The sequence below is a fragment of the Scyliorhinus torazame genome, chromosome 1 (genome assembly GCF_047496885.1).
Source record: "Scyliorhinus torazame isolate Kashiwa2021f chromosome 1, sScyTor2.1, whole genome shotgun sequence".
NCBI classification, from domain to species: domain Eukaryota; kingdom Metazoa; phylum Chordata; class Chondrichthyes; order Carcharhiniformes; family Scyliorhinidae; genus Scyliorhinus; species Scyliorhinus torazame.
In genome coordinates this window covers 327,891,168-327,910,559 of record NC_092707.1, presented here as the reverse complement: position 1 = coordinate 327,910,559, position 19,392 = coordinate 327,891,168, and the positions used below count along the sequence as shown (strand labels likewise).

Here is a 19,392-nt window from a genome sequence, read left to right as displayed (position 1 = left end):
GTTTCTAACTTCCCTGCATCGAGTGCAGTCCACATCGAACCAACCTGCCGAACGCATCATGGTACCAGAGTGATTTTGATCTTGACGGACCCCCCTCGAGTCAATCAGCATTGACCAGCAAGCAGCCATCCAGCGAAATGCAAAACATCCAGCCTCCTTCGCAACTCCGCATCTCCGGCAACCTCGGTGCCAACTGGAAAATCTTCAAGCAAAAGTTCCTCTGGTACATCGAGGCCTCCGACCTCGAGGTAGCATCGGATGCCAGGAAGATCGCGCTATTTCTCTCCACTGCGGGGGACCACACCATCCATATCTACAATTCGCTTACGTTCGGCGACGGCGAAGACAAAACAAAATTCAAAACAGTCCTGCTGAAGTTTGACAGCCACTGCAACATTGAGGTGAATGAGAGCCTTTGAACGGTACATCTTCCAGCAGAGGCTTCAGGGTGAGGATGAACCTTTTCAGTCCTTCTTGACCCATCTCCGCATCCTAGCGCAGTCATGTAAATATGACTCGACGGCTGATGCCATGATCCGGGATCAGATCGTTTTCGGGGTCCACTCCGACTCCCTGCGGCAGCAGCTCCTGAAAGTCAAACAGTTGACCCTCTCCGTCGCTATCGAGACGTGCATTGTCCATGAGCATGCCAAGAATTGTTACTCCCACATCAGGGCGGCAGAAACTGCAAAGCTGGCCTCCCACAAGGCAGAAAGGGTGCAGGCCATTGCACAGATGCAGGGCCTGAGCATCGAGGAGAGTGGCCGTTTCGCGTGCTTTTATCGGAACCCTGCGCATGCGCGCCATGACCGAGTGGACGACGAGACCGAAAATCTGACTGCGCAGGCGCGTACCTCGGCCGACCACACTGCGCATGCGTGATGGCGCATGGATCGCGCTGACGTCAGCGTCATGACATGTCCGAATTTTGGCTCTGCCCATTTAAAGCGGCAATGTCCGGCAAAAGGACGCCGATGTCTCCAATGTAGCAAGCTTGGCCACTACGCAGCCCTCTGCAGATCCGCTCCACCGCTCAGCAGCCAGCGATCCCAGCTGCGGCGCAGAAGTGTCCGCTCAATACAACAAGGCATGCCAGATTCTGATCCCGACAGCCCAACGGACCCTGATGCTGAGTGCCTCAAGTCCCCATACTGGGTGGGCATCATAACCACACATGAGCTGGCCTCCACCACACCTGCGCAACACCTCTCGATCCTCAGTGTGGATCCCGACGACGAGTGGTGTGCTGTCCTCACAGTTAACAAGGCTCGCATCCGATTTAAACTGGACACCGGCGCATCAGCGAACCTCATCTCAAAATCCGACCTCGACACCATCCGGGCCCAACCAAACATTCTTCCACCGGCCTGCCGGCTCCTTGATTACAATGGCAATGATATAACTGCCAGTGGCTCGTGTCAACTAGGGGTATCCAACAAGGCGATCAAGGCAACGTTACGATTTGAAATCGTCAGGCCTGACAGGTCGTCCCTGCTCGGTGCTCGAGCCTGCAAGCTCCTGAACCTGGTTCAGCAAGTCCACACCATGTCATCGTCACCGGCGATGGCCTCGCCCGATGGAAATTTACAAGATGACATAGACGACATTATCACGCAGTACCACAGTGTATTTGATGGAATGGGCACACTCCCGTACTGATACAAAATACTGTTCAAGCCGCACGCCACCACTGTCATCCATGCAACACGCCGGGTGCCGGCGCCCCTCAAGGATCGTCTGAAAAAGCAACTACAGGACCTCCAAGACCAGGGCATCATCTCGAAGGTCACGGAGCCAACAGACTGAGTCAGCTCCATGGTCTGCGTAAAGAAGCCATCAGGGGAGCTCCGCATTTGCATTGATCCCAAGGATCTAAACCGCAACATCATGCGGGAGCACTACCCGATCCCGAAGTGTGAAGAGTTAACCAGTGAGATGGCTCATGCCAAATTCTTTACTAAGCTGGACGCCTCCCGGGGTTTTTGGTAAATACAGCTGGAAGCGTTCAGTCGCAAGCTGTGCACGTTCAACACCCCGTTCGGCCGCTACTGTTACAACCGCATGCCTTTCGGTATCATCTGCCTATGAAGTGTTTCATCGCATCATGGAGCAGATGATGGAGGGCATCAAGGGGGTACAAGTATACATGGACGACATGATCATCTGGTCCACAACACCCCAAGAACACATCGCTCGCCTCAAGCAGGTCTCCAGCTCAACAAGGCCAAGTGCTCATTTGGTCATTCTGATATAAAGTTTCTAGGCGACCACATCTCGCGGCAGGGTGTGCGGCCAGACGTCGACAAGGTCTTGGCAATCAACACTATGAAGACCCCAGAGGATAAGAAGGCGGTCCTCCTCTTCCTCGGGATGGTCAACTTACTCGGGAAATTCATTCCCAATATGGCATCCCACACCATGGCCCTCCGCCATCTCGTCAAGAAGTCAATGGAATTCCAGTGGCTGCCCACACATGAAGTGGAATGGCGTGAGCTGAAGGCAAAGTTCACCACAGCCCCAGTTCTAGCATTCTTCGACCCAACCAAGGTATCAACTGATGCAAGCCAGGACGGCATTGGGGCGGTGCTCCTCCAGCGAGATGACTCCTCGTCCTGGGCTCCAGTGGCATATGCCTCCAGGGCCATGATGCCCACTGAGCAATGGTATGCCCAGATCGAAAAGGAGTGTCTGGGTCTCCTGACAGGAATAGTCAAGTTTCATGACTACGTTTATGGCCTGCCGAAATTCACAGTGGAATCGGACCACAGGCCTTTAGTCCACGTAATCCAGAAGGATTTAAATGACATGACACCTCGGTACACCGAATTCTTCTTCGACTCCGCCGCTATGACTTCGAACTTGTCTGCACGCCAGGCAAAGAGCTGATCATTGCAGGTGTTCTATCCCGGTCCATCGCCACACCGTGTGAACAAGGTGACTTCATCTGCCACCTAGAAGCGCAAGTGTAATTGTGTGCCACCAACCTCCCAGCCTCTGACGAACTGGTGGTCCAAATTTGTGAGGAAATGGCCAAGGATCCTTTACTGCAGCGTGTGATGCAGCACCTTACCCATGGCTGGCAGAAGGGACAATGTCCCCAATTCTTTAATGTCAAAGACGAGCTGACAGTTGAGGAGAGAATCCTTCTGAAACTCGACAGGATTGTTATTCCTCAAAGTACGCAGGCTATAGTGCTGGGTCAACTCCACGACGGTCACCTTGGAGTCGAGAAATTCCGACGCAGACCTCGGGAGGCAGTTTACTGGCCGAGCATCAGCCAGGATATTACCAACACGATCCTCAACTGCCCCACCTGTCAGAAGTTTCAACCGGCTCAACCCAAGGAAACACTGCAACAGCATGAGATCGTGACCTCTCCGTGGTCCAAAATAGGTGTAGACCTTTTTCACGCCAAGGGGCGTGAATACGTACTCCTGGTCGACTACTTCTCCAGTTACCCAGAAGTGGTGAAACTGTCCGACCTCACGTCGAAGGCGGTCATCAAAGCCTGCAAAGAAACATTCGCCAGGCATGGGATACTGCTCACGATAATGAGCGACAACGGTCCATGCTTTTACAGCCAAGACTGGTCTGATTTTGCACAGTCCTACAACTTCCGGCACGTCACCTGCAGTCCCCACTACCCGCAATCAAACATGAAGGCCGAGAAAGGGGTCCATATTGTCAAGCGGTTGCTGTGCAAAGCTGCAGACTCAGGCTCCGACTTCAACCTGGCAATGCTGGCATACAGGGCAACCCCACTGTCCACTGGGTTGTCTCCAGCGCAGATGCTCATGAATTGCACTCTGAGGACCACAGTTCCAGCCATCCATGTTCCAGACCTTGACCACCTCACGGTACTACAAAAAGTGCAGCAGTCCCGGGCCCAACAGAAGGCCACATATGATGCTCATGCCACGGATTTACCTGCGCTGGCTCCAGCCGATCATGTTCGCGTCCAGTTGCCTGAGGGCAGTTGGTCAGCCACAGCTGTTGTTGTAAAACAAGTTGCCCCGAGGTCTTTCATGGTTCGCATGGCTGATGGCTCCCTGCTACGGTGCAACCGACGGTCATTGCGAAGAGTTCCACGTCCATCACCTGACCGCAGTGCTCCACCGGCTATCATGCTTCCTCCGGACGTACCCTGCCATGAGGCTACCGATCTGCCAGTGATCCTGCCGGCCCACGCGACCACCGCAATGGCAGCAAACCCACCTCTCCACGTGCAGGCGGCTCCTGATCCACCTCTGCGGCGATCAACAAGAATTCGTCGCCCACCACAAAGACTGAATCTGTAGACTTATCTTTCGTAAATTTTTGTGACTGAATCCATCGACTTAACTCTTGTAAATATTGCTTAGTTTGCCATGTATCTGCACTATCGACACTTTCGTTTGTTCAATCACCGTTTGTATATAGTCAGGCATATACATATATATATACACACCTTAGTATTTATTTAACTCAAAACAAAAAGGGGGGAGATGTCATAATATCCACTCATGTATATAATGAGATGTAGACAGGCAGTGATTGACACATAGGATGACCAGTAAAAATACAACACAGCACAGCCAATCACCAGACAGGACATTACCACTATAAAGCCAGAGGGCACTAGGTTACCCGCCCTCTCGGGACCCAGCTACTGAGACAGTCAGAGTCCATAAGCCAACAAGCACAAACACCATGCGGTAGCTAGTAAGTCTGATCAGGCTACTACAAGGTCACTAGTCAGATCAGTATAGCTGAATATGTACAGCAGTTTATCTAGTTGAATAAAACAGTGTTGGATCTTCTCCTGTGTTAGATGTCAGTTTCTAACTTCCCTGCATCGAGTGCAGATCTGCCTAACAAATCAGACCCATTGACATCCTCGCCTGAATCTCACGGCCGCACCCTATCGACTGAATCAGCTCCGGGTAAACCTGGTCCAGCATCTGACTCGGGGGGTCCTTGGATCCAGCAGACCTCCAACTGCTGTCTCCCCTGGATGTGCCTACCTCCACCTGATGTGCATCAGCATCTGTGTGCTGCTCACCAGATTATGTCCCAGAAGGCTGTCCATTACTTTCACCCACCGAGGTGTGTGTCTCTGTGCTGGTAGAGGGTGGGGATTACAGCTGTGACACCTCGACGGTGGCATCCTCAGAGCTCTTCTCCGGTGTTATCATAGGTGGGGGGGGGGGGGGGGCACCTGATTGGGCGGGTACCATCGGACAGAGATCCTGTGGGAGATTGAACCTGTGGTCAGTGAGAGGGAAGGATCTGTACATCTGTACATACATCTGCACATACACCAGGGACTACAGCACAGATATAACAGCCCCAGCATCATTAGAGGGCAGCATCAGAGACGGATATAAAGGGCCCAGCCCAAGGGAGGATCAGCCTCTTTCAGAAGCAGAAGACTAGTGAGCAGCAGCAGACAGAGACAGCTCAGCATAGGCAGCTTACCTTAGCTTCACTGGTCATACCTCATGACTGTATTATATCTAGTTAAGCTCTGGAAACAGAACGAACCCTCTGAATAAAGTATTTGTGTTAACTGGAAGTCTACAATCTTTATTCAGACTTAGAGAATAACATATGGTATCAGAAGTGATTTCAGAAACCTAGCTAGACACCAGCAAGAGAAGAAAAACTTAAACTGGATATTCGACTGTGGAAGACTTCGCAGCAAATGAATCCTCGAAGACTAACTAATTCGATGGAACTTGTTGGAACTCCATGGCAGCTGGAAACAACCGGTAATTTAAGTTATAACTGGAAAATGATTGAACAGCTGTTCCAAATATTTATCACAGCTAATGATTTAAGCACTGCCTCTGACGCAACGAAAATAGCCCTACTACTCTCAACAGGAGGACATGAAGCTAGAGAAATCTGTAATTGCTTTAATTACTTAGAAGGTGAGGAAAACACCAAAGTAGAAGTAATACTCAAAAAATTTGATGAACGCTCTAACAGTCAGTCTGGTGAGATGCTGGAAAGATTTAACTCTTGTCAGAGAAACGGAGGGCCCATCTCTGATTTTATTACAAATTTCAAGTTAATACCACAAGGCTGTGATTATGCTGATTTCAGAGACACTATGTTAAAGGATCAATTAATTTCTGGACTGTCTGATAAAAATTTGAGGGAAGAACTTTCACAAAATAAGTATCTAACTCTAGAAATTGCTGTACAAAAATGCCTTGCTTATGAACAAAAACAAAATCAATACTTTGACTCTCTACAAACACAGAATCATCATTTAGAAAACAAAATCGGTAAAAATGGCAAATTAACTTAACATGAGGCAGAGGCAGGGCTGAATTGGAGGAAGATAGAGGTTCTGAGCGGCAGCCATCTTGAGAAAGGAACCACACATGCGCAGTTGCGAAAAGAGCACACAGTATAGGAAACTCGGAGTGCGCATGGGCAATCGAGTCCTACGCATGACATCACGAGCGTCATGATGTCAGAGGACCAGGACCACGCCCACTTAAAAGGGAAATGCACAAAAATGAACAAAAAGAAATTTAAAGCTGCAAAACCCAATTTTCTTGCCTCAAAAGACAGAACAATGCCCGAACTTACACCAGCAGTTGAAAATAACTTTCACGAGGACTTCTGGTTGCGGCGATGCGGAGCTAAGCTGCACATTTCGGCAGCTCCCGCTAGAACGGACTTTTGGGCTCTCCGGAGGAGCCCCAACAGAACGTTTTTGATCTAATCCCATGTGGGAAGGTGAAGTAAGGTCCCCCTTCCATCGTGTATGGAGGGGACTAGCAGTGGAGGGACAAAAACAGAGGCTTTGGAGCAGCGGCAGAAACGAGGGGGAGAAAACAAGATGGCGGAGGGCGGAGATCAAGCAGCATGGGGGCCGGACCAACAGGAGTTTCTCAGGCGCTGCGTGGAGGAGCTTAAAAAGGAGGTGCTGGCGCCAATGCTGTTGGCGATCGAGGGGCTGAAGGCGACCCAGAAGGCCCAGGCGATAGAGCTCCGAGAGGTGAAAGAAAAAACTAATGAGAACGAGGACGAGATCTTGGACCTGGCGGTGAAGATGGAGGCGCACAAGGCGCTGCACGAGCGGTGGGCCGAGAGATTCAAAGACCTGGAGAACAGGTCGCGGAGGAAGAATCTCCGGATTCTGGGTCTCCCCGAAGGAGTGGAGGGGGCTGATGCTGGGGCGTATGTGAGCACGATGCTCCATTTGCTGATGGGTGCGGAGGCCTCTCCGAGCCCCCTGGAGCTAGAAGGGGCTCACCGGGTCCTGGCGAGGAGACCCAAGGCTAGTGAGCCACCAAGGGCGATCGTGGCGAGGCTCCATCATTTCGCGGACAGAGAGTGTCCTGAAATGGGCCAAGAAGGAGCGGAGCAGTAGATGGGAGAATGCGGTGATCCGAGTCTACCAGGACTGGAGCGCGGAGGTGGCAAAGAGGAGAGCTGGCTTCAATCGGGCCAAGGCGGTGCTGCTTAAAAAAAGGGTGAGATTCGGAATGCTGCAGCCAGCGCGACTGTGGGTCACTTATCAGGACCGACACCACTATTTCGAAACGCCAGAAGAGGCTTGGACCTTTATCCAAACGGAAAAATTGGACTTGAACTGAGGGGCTGTGGTAGTGGGAGAGATGTTGACTGTATACAGGGTTGTAAATATGGGTAATAAATATGGGTAAAGAATGTTTTACGGGTGGGACGATGGATGGGGATGGGGGAAGAGTGTTTGAAGGGGGGACAGTGGAGAATGTGGGCGTCGGTGCTGGAGGGAGGTGAGACTCGGGGATGGGGGAATTAGGATAAGGCCGCAACAGGAGCTGCGCCACAGGGGGCGGGCTGGCTTAGGAAAGCGCAGGCTTTTCCCCGCGCTAGGGAGGGGGGGGGATGGAGGAGTGCAAGGAGGAGGAGGGATTTCCACACCGGGGGGGGGTCAACGGGAAGGCGGGGGAAGCCAGGGTCAGCAGGAGTCAGCTGACTTACGGAAGTATTATGGGGGGAGCAAAAGAGCTAGATTTGGATCTAGCGGGGAGGGGGGGAGAGGGGGGGACAATAGGGTTGCTGCTGCAATGGCCGAGGGGGAACTGAAAATGGAAGAGGTGGTCGGGGCGGGGATTCCCCGTCTGGGGGACTGGAGGGTGCGGGAGACGCGGGCACGGGACTGGCCTAAAATAGGCGATGGCTAGTCGGCAGGGGGGTGGGTAGCCCCCCAATCCGGCTGATCACGTGGAATGTGAGAGGCCTAAATGGGCCGGTTAAGAAGGCCCGAGTGTTCGCGCACTTAAAGGGATTGAAGGCAGATGTGGTCATGCTTCAGGAGACACATCTGAAGGTGGCAGATCAGGTCTGGTTAAGAAAGGGATGGGTAGGACAGGTGGTCCATTTGGGGCTGGATGCGAAGAATAGAGGGGTGGCAATACTGGTGGGGAAGCGGGTGTCGTTTGAGGCCAAGAACATAGTGGTGGACAACGGAGGCCGATATGGTGAGTGGTAGATTGCAGGGGACGGGGGTGGTATTGGTAAATGTATACGCCCCGAATTGGAACGATGCTGGATTAATGAAACGTATGTTGGGGCGTATTCCGGACTTGGAGGTAGGAAGTTTGATAATGGGTGGGGACTTCAACACGGTGTTCGACCCAGCACTGGATCGCTCCAGATCCAGGACCGGAAAGAGGCCAGCTGCGGCCAAGGTGCTCAAGGGGTTTATGGACCAGATAGGGGGAGTAGATCCGTGGAGATTTGCCAGGCCTTTGGCTAGAGAATTCTCTTTTTTCTCCCATGTACACAAGGCCTACTCCCGGATAGATTTTTTTGTTCTGGGCAGGGCATTGATCTCGAAAGTGGAGGGGATGGAGTATTCGGCCATAGCCATTTCAGACCATGCCCCGCACTGGGTGAAATTAGAGCTGGGGGAGGAGAGGGACCAACGCCCGCTGTGGCGGTTGGATGTGGGACTGTTGGCAGACGAGGAAGTGTGCGGGAGGATGCGGGGATGTATTGAAAGGTATCTGGAGGCCAACGACAACGGGGAGGTGCAGGTGGGAGTAGTATGGGAGGCGCTGAAAGCGGTGGTTAGGGGAGAGTTAATCGCCATCAGGGCTCATTGGGAGAAGAGAGAGGGCAGGGAAAGGGAGAGGTTAGTGGGGGAGATTTTAAGAGTGGACAGGAGATATGCAGAGGCCCCTGATGAGGGACTACTCAGGGAGAGGCGAAGTCTCCAGACAGAGTTTGACCTGTTGACCACAGGGAAGGCAGAGGCACAGTGGAGGAAGGCACAGTGGGCGATGTATGAATATGGGGAGAAGGCGAGCCGGATGCTGGCACATCAGCTCCGTAAGAGGATGGCAGAGAGGGAAATAGGTGGAGTCGAGGATGGAAGGGGAACTACGGTGCGGAATGCGGTGAAAGTGAATGAGGCATTCAAGGCCTTCTACGAGGAGCTGTATAGGTCCCAGCCCCCAGGGGGAAAAGAGGGGACGCGACGATTCTTGGACCAACTGAGGTTCCCGAGGGTGGAGGAGCAGGAGGTGGCTGGTTTGGGGGCACCAATTGGGGTGGAGGAGCTGGTTAAAGTACTGGGGAGGATGCAGGCAGGGAAGGCCCCGGGAAGGATGGGTTCCCGGTGGAGTTCTATAGAAAGTATGTAGACCTGTTAGCCCCGTTGCTGGTAAGGACTTTCAATGAGGCAAGGGAGGGGGGGACCCTGCCCCCGACAATGTCGGAGGCGACGATCTCTTTGATCCTGAAGCGGGATAAGGACCCACTGCAATGCGGGTCGTATAGGCCGATCTTGCTCCTCAACGTAGATGCTAAGTTGCTGGCAAAAGTGTTAGCTACGAGGTTTGAGGACTGTGTCCCGGGGGTGATTCACGAGGACCAGACGGGATTTGTAAAGGGCAGGCAGCTAAATTCCAATGTGCGGAGGCTACTGAATGTGATTATGATGCCATCGGTGGAGGGAGAGGCAGAGGTAGTGGCAGCTATGGACGCGGAGAAGGCCTTTGACCGAGTAGAGTGGGAGTATCTCTGGGAAGTGTTGAGGAGGTTTGGGTTCGGGGGGAGGGTTTATTAGTTGGGTTAAGCTCCTGTATAGAGCCCCGGTGGAGAGTGTGGTCACGAACCGGCGGAGGTCGGAGTATTTCCGGCTGTATCGAGGGACGAGGCAGGGGTGCCCCCTGTCCCCCCTGTTGTTTGCATCAGCAATTGAACCTTTGGCAATGGCGTTAAGGGAGTCGGGGAAATGGAGGGGGTGGTCCGAGGGGGAGAGGAGCATCGAGTGTCGCTGTACGCAGATGACCTGTTGCTGTATGTGGCGGATCCAGTGGAGAAGATGGTTGAGGTCATGCAGATCCTAAGGGAGTTTGAGGACTTCTCGGGCTATAAGCTCAATGTGGGAAAGAGTGAGCTCTTTGTGGTGCATCCGGGGATCAGGGAAGAGGGGTAGACGACCTACCGTTGAGGAGGGCGGAGCGGAGCTTTCGATACTTGGGGATCCAGGTAGCTAGGAGCTGGGGGGCACTGCACAAACTTAATTTGACGCAGCTGGTGGAACAGATGGAGGAGGACTTTAAAAGGTGGGACATGTTGCCACTCTCGCCAGCAGGCAGGGTACAGTCGATTAAAATGGTGGTCCTCCCGAGGTTTCTTTTTGTATTCCAATGCCTCCCAATTGTGATTACCAAGGCCTTTTTTAAGAGGGTAAGCAGGAGCATTATGGGATTTGTGTGGGCGAGCAAGATCCCGAGGGTAAAGAGGGGGTTCCTGGAGGGTAGTAGAGATAGAGGAGGGCTGGCGTTGCCGAATCTGGGTGGCTACTACTGGGCAGCCAACGTGGCGATGATCCGAAAATGGGTGATGGAGGGAGAGGGGGCGGCATGGAAGAGGATGGAGATGGCGTCCTGCAAAGGAACGAGCCTGGAGGCGCTGGTGACGGCACCGCTGCCGCTCTCACCGACAAGGTACACCACGAGTCCGGTGGTGGCGGCAACGCTAAAGATCTGGGGGCAGTGGAGACGACATAGGGGCGCGCTGGGAGCCTTGGTGTGGTCCCCGATCAGAGATAACCATCGGTTTGTCCCACGAAGGATGGACGGGGGGTTTCAGAGCTGGTATCGGGCAGGGATTAGAAGAATGGGGGACCTGTTCATCGATGGGACGTTTGCGAGCCTAGGGGCGCTGGAGGAGAAATTTGGACTACCCCCGAGAAATGCCTTCAGGTACATGCAAGTGAGGGCATTTGTGAGGCGGCAGGTGAGGGAATTCCCGCTGCTCCCGGCACAGGGGATTCAAGACAGGGTGATTTTGGGCGTATGGGTCGGAGAGGGCAAGGTGTCGGCGATATACCAGGAGATGAAAGAAGAGGGGGAGGCTTTGGTAGAGGAGCTGAAGGGTAAATGGGAGGAGGAGCTGGGGGAGGAGATTGAGGAGGGTCTATGGGCTGATGCCCTAAGTAGGGTTAATTCCTCTTCCTCGTGTGCCAGGCTTAGCCTGATACAGTTTAAGGTTGTTCACAGTGCGCATATGACGGGGGCGAGGCTGAGTAGGTTCTTTGGGGTGGAGGACAGATGTGGGAGGTGCTCAGGAAGCCCGGTGAACCATGTCCATATGTTTTGGTCATGCCTGGCACTGGATGGGTTCTGGAGGGGAGTTGCGAGAACAGTATGTAAGGTGGTGAAAGACATCAATGATGATTCAAGTGAACCAGAACTCTAGAAGAGGAGTACCAAGGAAGCAAAGAAGAGGAATTGAATCCACCACAAATGACTGATGTCACCAACATCAATGCAACATCAGATCATTCTCACAATTCTCAAGAAGAAACGCTCAATGTAGCAGATACCACAAAGGACACTGACACCAATAACTGTGACAATGACTCAAATCATCCACATGGCACATTCGTTGAGCGCAACAAGAACAAAAACGACAAGAAGCACAGCAGAAACAAGAACAACAGCAACAACAAAAACAACATGCAGCGCAACAAGAACGACAAAAGCAACAAGAAGCATCCCAGAAACAACAAGCACGACAAGAAAAAGAACAAGAATAAAAGCAAAAACAATGAAAACAGAATCAACAAGCACGACAAAAAGAACAAGAACGGCAACGAAAACAACCAAGACAGAAACGACAGAAACAACAACAATGAAACAAAGACCTGTACAACATGGTACAACTCAGCACGCGAAGGACAATGCTACAGCACACTGCGAAACAATGACAAGACTACAAACATGCCATGGCATGATAAAGAATCTCAGGAATTCACATATGCTCCAGAACAAACAAGCAAAACAGCTTTCACGAACGATGACATACAGAATCAATACCACAAATACAGAATCGCTACCCACAATCAAATGGAACAGGAGAAGAAGGTGTCCACATCATTAAACAACTCATCAGCAAGTCACGTTCCGACATCAACCTAGCTCTGTTATCGTACCGAGCAATCCCATTGAGCTCAGGACTGTCGCCACGCAAATGCTCTTCGGCAGAGACATCCGGACAACCCTACTGGCAATGCAATTCCGAGACCCCGGCAACGCATTGGTTCTCGACAAAATGCGGGCACTCCGCTCCAAACAAAAACGATACTACGATCAACATGCAATCCCACTCAAGCCACTGACAATAGGTGACATCGTCAGAATCAGGGACCCAGAAGGCGGATGGTCTGAGCCAGCCACCCACGGTGATCAGGCAGGAGCCACCGCAGTCCTACATTGTCAAATCGTCTGTGGGAGTACCTTTTCGCCATAACCACCAGGATCTATTAGAGATTCGACCTACAACGCCAGTATTTCCCACACTGGACTTGACCGAGTCCCTTTATCCACAGGACGTTCCTCGCCACACAACGCCAGACAGTACTCTTGATGACATCAAACCATCATCCCTTCTACCACCGTTAAAATGCTCCAGCAGATGCCGTAAGGCACCCGATCGGCCAGATTTGTAACGACACTTCAATACACGCACAAGACGAATATGGACATTTCTCACGATGGACTCATAGCACAGTTAATTGTTTCTGTATTAATTTTATCATTTTCACAGTGTGCAGATTTGCGTATTCTCACCACTTGTTATGTACAGTTTTCTTGAGGCCAGTCTAGAAAACATGTCATATAAAAGGGGGGGGGGGGGGATGTAGTCATCTGTACATCTGTACATACATCTGCACATACACCAGGGACTACAACACAGATATAACAGCCCCAGCATCATTAGAGGGCAGCATCAGAGACGGGTATAAAGGGTCCAGCCCGAGGGAGGATCTGCCTCTTTCAGAAGCAGAAGGCTAGTGAGCAGCAGCAGACAGAGACAGCTCAGCATAGGCAGCTTACCTTAGCTTCACTGGTCATACCTCATGACTGTATTATATCTAGTTAAGCTCTGGAAACAGAACGAACCCACTGAATAAAGTATTTGTGTTAACTGGAAGTCTACAATCTTTATTCAGGCTTAGAGAATAACATAGTAACCCCCAGGGTCCATTCCTTGGAGTGGGTGACAACTCTGATAACTGATACCCCTTCGCCTGTCAGGGCGCTTTCCTGTCTGTTTAGGGGCATCTTCTCCTGCAGGGACTGAGAGTGGGCATCATGAACTGCAAGCCTCATGTATCATGGGAGGGGGTATGATGGAGGACAGGCCAGGGCACCACTACTGTGCATGGGTGGGGTGTGCACTCGGGTGCCAGAATGTCCTGGGGCACAGGTGTGGCATTGTGCTGAGGGGGGGTGGAGCGGTGCCAACTGCAGGGTCATGGGGGTGGCGTCGCGGGAGTGTGGCAGGTGGAACCGGTGCCAGGGGGCTGAAGCCAACTCATCCGTATGGCCTGGTGGAGGTTACTGAGCTTCTTGTGGCACTGGGTGACGGTCCTCCTCCCCACTCCCCACGCTGACGGCCTTGCCACTGTCTCCCTGGCGGCAAAGGTGCCCTGTAGCTGAACCCCCCAACCCACTCGGGGGAGCAGGCTATCCCCTCTGGACTGCACCGTGTCCAACAGTCTGGCCAGGTCTACATCTCCGAATTGTGGTGTTATGGGCGAGGCGTTTTCAGAGCCCCAAAATGTATCATGGAGTTCAACCAACCTCTCCCTTTAATGGATTTGTTGCTTTTCCGAGCACGCGGCTTTTTCCCTAGGCGTGGGATTACAATTATGGACACGTGGGTTTTTTAAACACAATACACTGTTTATTCCATGAACTCAACTGAACATCTTAAATAAACATTGGATTGCTTAACACCCCTTACTTCAAAGATAACTCAGAAAATATTGCAACAGTAAATAACTCCTTAAAATGTTCCTTCAAACTTTCAAGAGACGTAACACCTTTAAACAGTATCACATCAGGTTAAAGGATATATATATTTTCTGTAGAATGGCAGAGATATATTATCTTGGGTGACTTCAGCTCCAGCACCTTGCTTTCTTCATGCAGCTCTCTGGAAACCCACAGACACACACAAACTGCTTTTTCCAACTGGCTTTCTCCCTCCAAGCAACTCACAGCAAACCAGAACTTCTCAAGCTGCTGTTTCAAACTGGCTTTCTCCTTTTTAATCAGCTCACAGCAAAACAGCCAGGCACTTTTAAACTGCTCTCAGCAAAACCAGTCAGGCATTTTTCAAAACTGAAACTTCAAAATGGCTGAACTGAGCTGAGCTCCACCCACTCTATGACATCACTGTTTTCTTAAAGGTACATTGCTTAAACATCCAGTTCTTAAAGGCACTCTCGCATGACAGTGGGGCTCCCCCTTGTTCGTGGGGAGCTGCCGAGTGGGGTCGAGGCGAATCAGCTGGCAGGACAGTCTGTTCCCGCGTGAAGCCCATGGGGCTTCATTAAGTGCCCTAAATAACATTTGGCACCAGTGATGGCCTTGCTGGGTCGGCTGTAGGGAAACACCTAGCTGCTCCTGCTCGCTACCACACTCAGAAACCTTTATGCTAGTTCGTGCCCCATGTTTTCCTTCAAGCCTGGATGGTTTGCTGACAGAATTGACTGTCATGAATTTCTTCTTTGCATTTTGTAAACAAATAAAAATTCTCCTAAATCTACACAATTCTCCTTTTCATTGTATCTGTCCCCACCACACTCTCTGGCAGTGCATTTCCAGATCCTAACCATTTACTGCATCAACAAGCTTTTCTCTCATGCCATCATTTCCTTTGCCAATCACCTTACATCTCTGTGCCCTCTGAAGATTGATGCTTCCACCAACAGAAATCATTTTGATCCTTCTACCTATCTGTCCAGACCCGTTGAATACCTCTGTCACACCTCCTCTCAACCTTCCCTTCTCCCAAGAAGAACAGCTCCTGCTTTTCCAGTCTAAGTATCTGAAGTTCCTTATCCCTGGAACCATTCTCATGAATCTTTTCTACACTCTCTCTAATGCCTTCACCCTTCCAAAAATGTGGTGCCCAAAACTGGAGGCAATGCTCCCAGTTGTGGCCGAATCATTGTGTTATACATGTTTATCATAACTTCCTTGCTTTTGTAGTCTTATGCTTATATTTATAAAGCCCAAGATCCTGTATTTACTTAACTCCTCTCTCAACCTGCCCTGTCACCTTTAATAATTTGTGTGCATACACCTCCAGGTCCCTCTGCTCCTGCCCTCTTTTTAGAATTGTACGCTTTATTTTATATTGTTAATGCTAATATAAAGAGAGATTTCTGGACCGTGTTTGTTAGGGAGGAGGCAGACATAATGTAATGTTGTATTCTGTAAATAAATCTAGTGTTAAGTAAAAAGATTGTAGTCTGGTTCCCTATTTCACAATTTGGTTCAGGAGTTAACAGCATTGCCACTTCCTGTTCTTCCTTCCAAAATGAATCATTTCACACTTCTCTACATGAAATTACATCTGCCAATTATCTGCCCATTCCACCCACTTGTTTATGGCCTTTCAGAAGCTTTAAAAAAATCCTCCTCACAGTTCACAAGACTTCTAAGTTTCACATTATCTGCAAATTTTCAAATTGTGCCTTGCACAGCCAAGTCTAGGACATTAGTATACATCAAGATGAGCAGAAGTCCTGACACCGACTCCTGGGTATGCTTATTTACACCATACCAAATTTACACTGCATTTATGATGCCATTCTTTCATTTCACATTCAGATCCTGGAGGACAAAAGGTTCCACTGTTGCCTTATCCCATTACCTCAATGCAGTCTACACCTAGCAAGGACAGAAGAAGCTATCCGAAGACCATCAATTAGGGTATGATTAGAATGTAGTACTTCTAGTGTCAGAAGTTAGGGGTTGTTGCACAGTAGCCAGCCCAAGTACCTGGATCATTATATTTGCTATATTTTATGTATAGAAAGAGGCATATATCTGGTGGAGCTGTTGGAAAAGATCACTGAAGAGGAACTGCAGGAGGAGGTTCAGGAGCAGGGGAAGTAGAGGACACCATCTGTCAAAGCTATTTCCCAGCTTTTATGTCTGATTCCATTGGGTGGCAGTCTCACATTTTAAAAGCTTAAAGAAAGGGATTCCGAGAATTTAGCAGTATGGGTCTTAGGCGGGGAGAATCTCAGTAGGACCAGCGGCGGGTGGGAAGATTTAGGGTCAGGGGAGCATTGATGCCTTTGACATTTGCAAATTGCATTGAGATCATAGGATCCCCATTGGAATGCCTTTCTAATACCATCGGCAATGGCTTCAGGTGGATTGGCAGCCATAAGTAGCGCATTGCTATTTTTACAGTGTTCACAAGAACATTTTGCTACTACCACATACAGCATTACCTCATTACTGTCCTAAACCAAAATTGGCACTCAAATTCCCTGACTATGCAATAAATGAGAATCTCCAACACCTCTTTGCCCGTCCTCAGTGACTCTTCCAACAGCAAAATATTTTCATCTTACTTGTTTGGATGATAACTGGCAGTGCTGGAATCAATGGAATTAATTTCAGCACGTTCTATTACAGACAGACTATCCTTTCTGGAAAATTCCGCACAGGTGGTTATAGATTCAAATCAATCCCAATTTCTCTTTGTGAATTTCAGATCTCAGAGTCTGCAATGAAACTCTGCAACTGCTATTCCCAAAGTATTCATTTAGGAAATAATTAAATGTTTGAAAATCTGGTGCCTGTTACCATGGTGCTTTCCTTTCTGAGTTGGTATGTGGTGTATGTGACTAACTATCTGGTGCTTATTTGTATTTGAACCCCTGTGGTTGGAGCCTCTAAATGCCACCAGGATGCCTGGGCGGGATTTTCCCTTCTGGGGACTAAGCCAGCCTGAAAATGGATGAGAATTACTCCGGACAATTTCCTCGAAGGTCCGGGATGATTCTGTTTTTCAGGGGGCTAGCAGAGCCCCAGCGTGCATCCCGCAGCTCTGGCTGCCGGCAGGGCCCTACCAGCCAGACCGCACGGCCACGCATGCGCACGGTGGCCGCAAGCGAGTCCGTGCATTTGCGCGGCGGCCCACCTCGGCGCGGGTGCCCCGGACATGGCACTTCCTGCTTCTGCATTGCCCAGCACAGGACTTTCTCCTTCACGCTATACCTACAGAAACACAGAGTCACTACTCTTGGCGGCTCACTCGCCTTTGGTATAGGCCTCCATGACCGATGAGCTCGATCCAGTTCATATCGGGAGGGATCGTCCCCCTCCCCCAATAGCTTCGCCAACATCGTGGCAAAATTCTCCATCGACCTCGGGCCTTGCACCCCTTCGAGCGGACCCACAATCCTTATATTCTGTCGCTTGGATCTGTTTTCCAGGTCTTCCATTTTGGCTCGCAGACCCTTGTTGGTCTCTATCACCCTCCGCAACTCCTTCCCCATCGAGGTGAGTTGATCACTGTGCTTCGATAATGCCTCTTCTATTTCTTTCAGTGTCTCACCTTGCTCCCGCACCTCCGCCGCTGCGCTTGATACTGCCGTCCTCACTGGGGCAATCGCCTCCTCCACCAGCACTTTCAATGCCGCCCCAATCTCCTTCTTCATCGCTTCCATGTGTTTTGCGAACTGTTTTTCAAGTTCCACAGCCATCATCTTGGTAATTTCTTCTGCTGTGAGCGATGTGACCTCCCCAGGTGCTCCAGCCTCCGCTTTCCTTACAGTTCCTTCGCTGACCTTTTCACTCACCGGCGGGCTTCCGTTAACCCCGTTTTTCACAGCCGTTTTTCTCCCGAACATGGACATTTCTCCTCCCTGTGCCTTTTTACAGCCTTTTCAGCCACCGTTGCCCCCGGGACCGGGCGTTAAAACTCCAAAATTCCTATTCCCGAGCGGGAGCCCTCCAGTGTGCGGCTGCCTCCCGCCCGCTGTCACCGGGCAGATATAGAAAATGTCCTGGGACTGATGTGGCTCTTCATTGGTTTCAGCATTTTCTTATACTGGGCCTGCTTCAGTCAGTGACACATAAGGGCTGTATGGTAGCACAGTGGCTGGCACTGTTGCTTCACAATGCCAGGACCTGGGTTCAATTCCCGGCTTGCGTCACTGTCTGTGCGGAGTCTGCATGTTCTCCCTGTGTCTGCGTGGGATTCCTCCAGGTGCTCCAGTTACCTCCCACAGTCCAAAGATGTGCCGGTAAGGTGGGTTGGCCATTCTAAATTACCCTTAGTGTGCAAAAAGGTTAGGTGGGGTTACTGAGTTATGGGGGTAGGGTGGAGGTGTGAGCTTAAGTAGGGTGTTCTTTCCTAGGGTGGTGCAAACACGTGGGCCGAATGGCCTCCTCCTGCACTGTAAATTCTATGATTCTATCTGCTTATCTGACAATAAGCGATTATTATTATTGTGGGGCAACCTGGCACTGCCTGCTTTCTGTTCCTCCAAATTCATGGGGGATTTGTGTGGATGTGTTGGCATTGAGAGAGACAGCAAACAACTCACTGACAACTCTGTCCAGTCTATGCCAGAAGATTTTAGCAGGGGAATTCTTCTCTTCTGGGTTCAATCTGACATTCACCATCCCTGACCCATTTACCAAAATTAGGAAAAGCTCGAATTTGGATATTCCCTCTGGTCCAGGAAATGTGAAATAAGGCAGTAGTCCTGTGGAAGAAAATTAAAGTCCTAATGAAAATAGATGCAATCCTTGTAAGTGGGCAATAAGTTGTGAATATAAAACTACAATGACCGATAATCCTGTTATAACATAATAAAACTGTCATTTACACAAAACCCTCAATCCCCTCAACAACTGTGTAATCAATCCTTGCTGTGCACAGACCATTAGCCTTTGGAATTCAACCAAGCATTCAAAATGGCCTGAGCTATGTCAATTAAAGCATTACAACTCAATGCAACAAGCCCTTTTGAAATTAAAGCAATAGTTGGCTATGCTTTTCTAAGATACACATATGGATTCTCATTCAAAGGACTCTCGGAAAAGATATCTTTTTTTTCTAAGTTAAAGC

At 50.3% G+C, this 19,392-nt stretch overlaps 1 protein-coding gene across 2 annotated transcripts in view; it reads left to right on the top strand.

Annotated features, from left to right (window-relative positions):
* The window catches only part of rd3 (retinal degeneration 3, GUCY2D regulator), a 123,052-nt gene that overhangs the window by 11,119 nt on the left and 92,541 nt on the right, over positions 1-19,392 (top strand). For both annotated transcript variants that reach the window (XM_072508431.1, XM_072508422.1), the window contains exon 3: positions 16,128-16,229. The gene's annotated coding sequence lies outside the window, so the exon portion shown is untranslated. The remainder of the gene's footprint in view (positions 1-16,127; positions 16,230-19,392) is intronic.